Below are 6,729 nucleotides of genomic sequence, written 5' to 3'. Positions count from 1 at the left end.
TCTGGCAGCCTTTAACGCGCACGTCTGTTGTGACCACTGTCCTATTACCTTTTTCTGAAAGTAGCCAGCTTTCCATTGTCTCTAGCGCGGTACAAAGGGGCTGTCTCTTCATTGTGTAACGCGGGCAGAGGCAAAGAAGATGTGAAATACATTCTTCACAGTCGCTAACGTCACACGTATCGCTGTCGGCCCATTCACATATTAGGGAGTATGGCACGGTGAACGCGACACGAACCCACAAATAGTAGAACACACTTTTTTCACACCTTCGGTGCCCAGGTGCTGGGTAGATCAAGCCAGGAACCAGGGAATGTAGGTGACTGAGTGTAGAGCTCACTAATTTCCACAAGGCTAATGTGCTATCGCATGTGGTAGCGCGAAGCACAACTTGTGTGTCTGTTATCGACAGTGTAGTTGACACACATAATTCATCTTTAATGCGCTGAAGCTTTATTGTTTACAACGGTGTATCGTCGACGGGCGTATAGATCTCCTTGACGGTTTTCGTGATGACGACTTTCTTGGTTACCGCGGGCTCGGCTACGACGGGCTCGGTCACCACGGGCGCTTCAGCTGACGGGTGTTCGGGTGCGGGGAGAGGGAGCTCGACGCAGGGAGTATCTTCTGGTTGGGCACACACGTTCCGTGTACGGTCGAAACGCAGATTATGATTGCATGGCCTCAGGATTGGCACGCCCTGCGATAACGTTAAGATTGTTGGCACACTTAGAGAAATGGAGTAAATCTAAACAATGAATAAGCTGAAACATTGTGTGAAGATCGCAGTTTTATCAAATAGAAACAAATAATTGATTTTTGATCTTAGGAGTAACAATAGAGCAGCTGCAGAAAAAAGGATGTCCCAGACAGCTTGACGAACTTCTTTTCTTTCAGCAGCAGGAGATGCGCATACGCATAGTGCGTCTTGTGATAAAGTCGTGCAATACAAAAACTGTAATACAACAATGAAAAATTGTCTAGACACACAAAAATGTCGTAACGAAATTAACAAAAACAAAGTGATATTGAACATGTAGGCGTTATAACGCCGCAATATGCCTAAGGGTGCAATGCACTCTTACAGCATAATATTTACCGCCACGCTTATCGTGAGTGCGTCTTCCAAATTTCGGAGTGTACGATGTTAAGCATGAAAATAAGCCATCTTATATATATGCAGAAGCGATAAAAGCATCTATTCTAAACGTTGTTTGCCTTTGTTTAAACTAGGGCTCATTAATTCCCTAAGGTCACCAAACCTAGCTGAATAATGATGTTCCTTTTTTCCATATGTAACCAGATTGCTTAGGTTATTTACGTGCTTTCGTGTCTTTAGTTTGATGCTAATACTGAAGCGTTCCTTGTAAAGATTCTGGACGTTAATGATTCCATTTTCTCTAAAGTAATTTGTCGAAGCTGGGGCTCCAAAAGGTGCACTATATATGACACATATAACTTTATATTGTACTAGTTCCTTCGTTTTGTCCCTCAACACAATACATGACAAATATAAATTTATTGTTTACTAGTTCATTCGTTTTTTCCCTCAAACCAATGTTTGCGAATGGAATACGAATCGTTCAGTGCTAAGAGCGAATTGAATCGAAATTAATGCATAATAGTTTTCGAATAGCTTCTGAAAATTAAGCAGCCTCTTTCGACATTTCTAAAAGTCTTGTTGACGTCGAAGTATTCTCTACATCAACTGGTTTACGCCAACATACTACCCATTATGTCGCACGCTTCCTTAAAATTCGAAAGAAGTAATAAATCAAATAACCAGAATGTTAAGGAGTATGCTGGTCGTAGAGAACCAAGGTAGAGATCTAAACCTTGGTAGAGAAACCAAGGTTTAGAAAGGTAGTCTTGTCATTCCCTCACTTTCGGTGCATAAATTCGAGAATAGAAGTAAAATTTCTGTTGACTGCAGCACTCACACGACGAAGAAAGCACTACTCTTCTATCGGTGCGAATGGTGCCACTATTTTATGAAATATTATTGCAGGCAAGTGGATTCAAGTTTCATGCAGAGCAAACACACCTGGAGTCTCGATGACTAGTACCAAAAGATACCTAATGCCGAATTTCGTATGTGAGCTAAATTTCGGAGCGAAGGATTTTGGTTGTAATGAAAAAGTGTGTATTCTTGAACGACGAAATGCGCACTGCACAACTCCCCGTTTCTTTTTAAATATTTACCGTGGCGCAGGTCGCATTTGTTTATCTGCGGCTTCAGTTTGCATGTTCGACCGTGCACAGCTCGCAGTGTGAGGTATTCGAAAACTATTCGAAAACAAAAATATTCGAATTATCGAGAACTGACTATTCAATGCATGGAACTAATTTAACGGTACAGTATTCCATTCGTATGTCATAAGTTCCGAATATTCGTACCCTCCAAGGGTGCTTTAAGATAAGCATCCCTAGCAGTGTGGCTTCTAATTTAGCATCAAGAATATTGTTACCCGCAAAGGAGGAAAGGAAACCAGTCGTTGCTGTTTTATGAAGAGGGTAGTACGCACATGGGAGGTCAGATCGCCGGTGGTTCTCACGCGACAAGGCTCTCATGTTACGATATGGTGGCAGCTTCCTTACATTTTGTCGGTGCTTGAGCTATGTTAAACCGGAGGTTGTTCTCACAATCTGCGTAGTCATCTGAAGAAAACACTCAATACAGCGACGCTCACATAGAACAAGCTTCATAGATTTGTTCCTGTGGCCATAGAGACGGGAAAAATATTTTCGAGAGTAGTAAAGAAAGCGGAAGGGCATGTTTTTATGGGTTGTTATATATTTCGATAGTTGGATGTTTAACGAAACAATATTTGTTACTGGCTAGTTGGTACATCTCATTCCCAGAAGTTAAGGTGCAATCAAGGGCTGAAGAAAGCTTCAGGACATGAAAGAGCGTTGCACTTGCAACTAGTTTATTGAAAGCAGATAGGATCATATTTTTAGGCGAAGGAGCCCTGTGCGCTCATGCGTTTACACAACATACTCAAAGAAGTCGGCATCATTATGCAATCATACAGTGGCAAAACTATCGTTTCTGACGCTATTTATTGTCCTAAAACTTTTCCCATTTGGATGCGCGCTAACTTCGGGGAATAAGCTGGCTATTAATAGATCACGGTCGAAAAAAATGATAAAAGTTGTATATGAAGCAAGCTTTGCTGTCAAGTCTGGGCATTTATCACAAAGGAAAAAAAGCCATATATGAGTTGCTCTAGCAGGTGCTTCAGCTATAATTGTAGCCTTGCGGTGGATACCATTTTGCTTTTAACAGTGTGAGATGCCCTGTATTTGCTGCAAGCAATAGTTCTAATATGAAAAGGTTTGCGTTCACTTCAAATTCTACAGTGATAGTGTTCTAACATTGTTAACACCGTATACACATTCTAACCATACGTTATTAGTCGTACTTAAATTTCAATTATTTGGCAACGAAAACTAGGCCCATTCTGTTCATAGTATTAAGGAGAAACGTTAATGCTCCTTGCGCATATTGTTTGTGTTGCTCATGCGAGTTTTTTTGTGTCGGTGATTCTAACTATATTCGTCTGAATTCTGAATGACGGATGCCTTCATTTATTGAGATGTTATGAATCCATTCTAGGTTACAAAGCGGTGAACTGAAGAGGTGCAGTTCTTCTTCCACCGTGCAGCAGCCCAGACAAAACATTTTGTTGCCTACGCGGTTGAACGGGTGAATGTGTCCACAGAATACATTGAAGCTTTGGACCTAAGAGCCACCACGCTTATTTCCGGGCTCTATAATATTGCGTTTTTGAGAGGCTGCAGTGAATTCAAAGAGGTCTTTAAATGTATGCCTGCATCATTGTGCTCCTTTCATGAATATGCCTAGGGCATTGAATTTTGGGTTGATTGCCTGTTTCTTGCGTGCATAGTCATTTGAGCGCCGGGAACAAATCAGGTAGTGCACTACGCGGATGGCATTAATGCATTAGGCAGTTCAGTCTTCAGTAACAGTAGAAAAGTTTGGGAGGACGCTAAATCTTCGCCATTAAGAGCGGAACGCGATCGCATTCAACGATCGCTGTCTCATCTTCACGCTTCCCGTAAACTGCAGCTTCGTAACCCTAATTTTTTCTGGGAAAGGCTAGCGGCGAACGTTACGCACGAAGGCGAGCTTTCTGGCTTTTTTTTTTTTTTTTTGGGTGGTGTTGCAAGGAACCGAGCGGGTCGCGCCGCTCCTACTAAGTGTGTTTGAGCGTCGGCTTAATAGAAGTATGCTTTCTCATATATTCAAATTTCAATCCGACGTTATTATGTCGGTAGGTTGTGTGTGAGTAGCACTTTAGTAATTTACTGACGCATTTTACTTAAAGAAAGTCAATTAGTTCAGTAACGCCTATGCGGCACGCTAAGGGCCCGCGTAGTTCAAGATGATTTTCTCGGCCGCGGACACGGTACCGATGAAGACTCGAACACCGGATTTTCTAGACGGGACTGTATGCGCTATCACGAAAAAACGTTCGACTTAGCGTTCCCTACTCTGCTTTCGTTTCCGAATAACATATCGAAGTTTTCTCTTGTACGCTAGCGCTTGACATTAAAATACTAGAGGTGTAAAATGTTAAGGTTTCACTTTAGGGATGGGTGAACTGATTTGAGATCCTACTTCAGAGTAGCTCTGCATTGGGGCCATGGCTACCAATATGGACTCTTGGTCAGGGCAGAGACAGTCGGCGTTTGGAGAACTTCTGGGAACGGCATATCCGTCTGGATGTCTCATTTTTGATTTTTCAACCCGTATATCCGAATCTACAGCACACTTGAATATATTTAACGAAGGCTGAATGCCTTATGAACGCGGGAAGAGCTTCACCTGAGAACACATGTAGAACGTGGTGCAGTTGTATGGGTTCGGCAGAAAAGTGACGTTGGCCCCCTTGTCGTCCACTTTAGGACAGCCCTTCGGTAGCTGATCATTGACCACCGAGGTGCCCGCCACAGCAACGACAAATGCCACAAGAACGGGCAGCATAACTTGATGATGCATGACTGGTACAAGTGGCTTCCTGCAACAAATAAAAAAATAAATATAATAACGTTGCACCCTCTGAATGATGTAAGTACCGAGTGGTTGCGAAGAGAATTGGCAGTGTATGTATGTTATGGTCACAATATCACATCACAGTAGGCATTCCGACGTTTACCTTTGACGCAAAGTTTCTGACCGAGTTATATTTGAACGACCAATGGAGGATTGCTCAGACATCAATTGAAATGCGCAAGATGTATCATGTATAATAGGATCACTAAAGAGAGGAAGCGAGACAGAAAATGTTCAAAATGAACTGAGCTAAAATTCTCATTCACCTTCCCACCAACATGTAGTAGCGATTGCGCAACAATATTTGTATGTCTCGTAAAGAAGTGTAAGTGATGTACCGTTTAAGTGCACTACGTTTATGTCCTATTTACGCAACTTTTTTTATGCGAAGCTATTTCGAGCAAGAAAGTTCAGAAGGTAATAAACGGAACTTCCTACAAATCTATACTCGGTGTGAGCCCTGTGATTCCTAAACATAGTACCAGGTTAATGAAACTTAATGTATCTAGTTTAAGCATATATCTGTTTTGACCTTACATACATACGAAGTGGAGTAATCTTTGTTAACACACAATAAAGTAATTCTTTATCTAGTAATTGTTTCCCTGAACTACCGACGAAAAAGAACTCTACCCAGCATATTGAAAAGTGGTACTATATAGGTTATGAGTTAGGTTTCTTGCGCGTTACGTCAAAATCTGAACGTATAAAGAAAGCGTAGCATATCTTATCCCTTGAGCACTGCATGATTAACTCCACCTGAACGAGGACAGTCGAGCAACTTAGACATTGACATTCGTACTGTTTGCTCTTTAATCTTAGGCTGTAGATCTTTGGTTGAAGCTGAGCATGCGCATAGGTCATCTATACCGATTAAAGGGTCTTCAGACGTGCAGTGTACGTCAAAACTTCCGTAGAATGGGACGGGGAAAGGAACAAGCCATTTTTCTTTGACGCATGATGCGAGTGAGAAGTGATCCTGCGTACTCACCTACAAATGCTCACCCAGCTCCGCGTTGGTCGATTGCGTGCTTTTCGGCGTCGGCCGGTGGTCTTATGTACCGCGCATGCAATAATCTGAAGTGCAGTTTACAAGACGTCGTATTTGATAAGGGGTACATGGCGTCATTGGTGTGCGGGTTTTATAACGGCCTTAGTTTTGATGTGCGACCTTTACATCCTCGCTCGCTGGTGGACCCGACCTGCAGTAGAATAATTTGAGAGCAGCCGTTGCGTCAAAGTTTCCCAATCGGTAAACGCTCCTGTGGCGAGTGGCCCTCATCCGCACGGTAGTTATTTGTGGCTGCAGCAAGCCAATGTTATCTCATTGGGTCTTCTTGCGGTACAGTGACGAAAGTGCTCACACATGAGTGAGCAGTTTCGCACGTATTTCTGCACCAATTCAAACGCAGCCGCTTGCGTTTCATCTGGAGCACTGTCGAACTGTTGGACTAGTACTGATGAACGAGAAACTATATGTGTACTTCAGGGCACATTTAGGGTATGAAAGGCTATGCCAGAGCTGAAGGAAAGCCGCGTGAAACTTCCAAACTAGGTATTCTTGCGGTAGCATATCTGGAATGTAAACATTTCTGTGAAGTTACGCTTTCTTCTCCTTACCTAACAAGGCTACAGGGCTGTAGACAACCGTG

General features: G+C 42.7%; 1 long non-coding RNA gene across 1 annotated transcript; it reads right to left on the bottom strand.

The window, feature by feature from the left end:
• Window positions 1-433: 433 nt before the first annotated feature.
• Window positions 434-6,229, bottom strand: LOC140218333 (uncharacterized). The gene is made up of 3 exons (XR_011894603.1): window positions 6,069-6,229; window positions 4,850-5,042; window positions 434-697 (listed from the first exon to the last, which is right to left on the bottom strand). It is a non-coding gene; the product is annotated as an uncharacterized lncRNA (long non-coding RNA).
• Window positions 6,230-6,729: the final 500 nt, after the last annotated feature.

This window comes from Dermacentor andersoni, chromosome 5 (assembly GCF_023375885.2).
Source record: "Dermacentor andersoni chromosome 5, qqDerAnde1_hic_scaffold, whole genome shotgun sequence".
NCBI lineage: Eukaryota > Metazoa > Arthropoda > Arachnida > Ixodida > Ixodidae > Dermacentor > Dermacentor andersoni.
The sequence above is the reverse complement of the archived record's forward strand: the minus strand, read 5'-3'. Positions and strand labels throughout refer to the sequence as shown.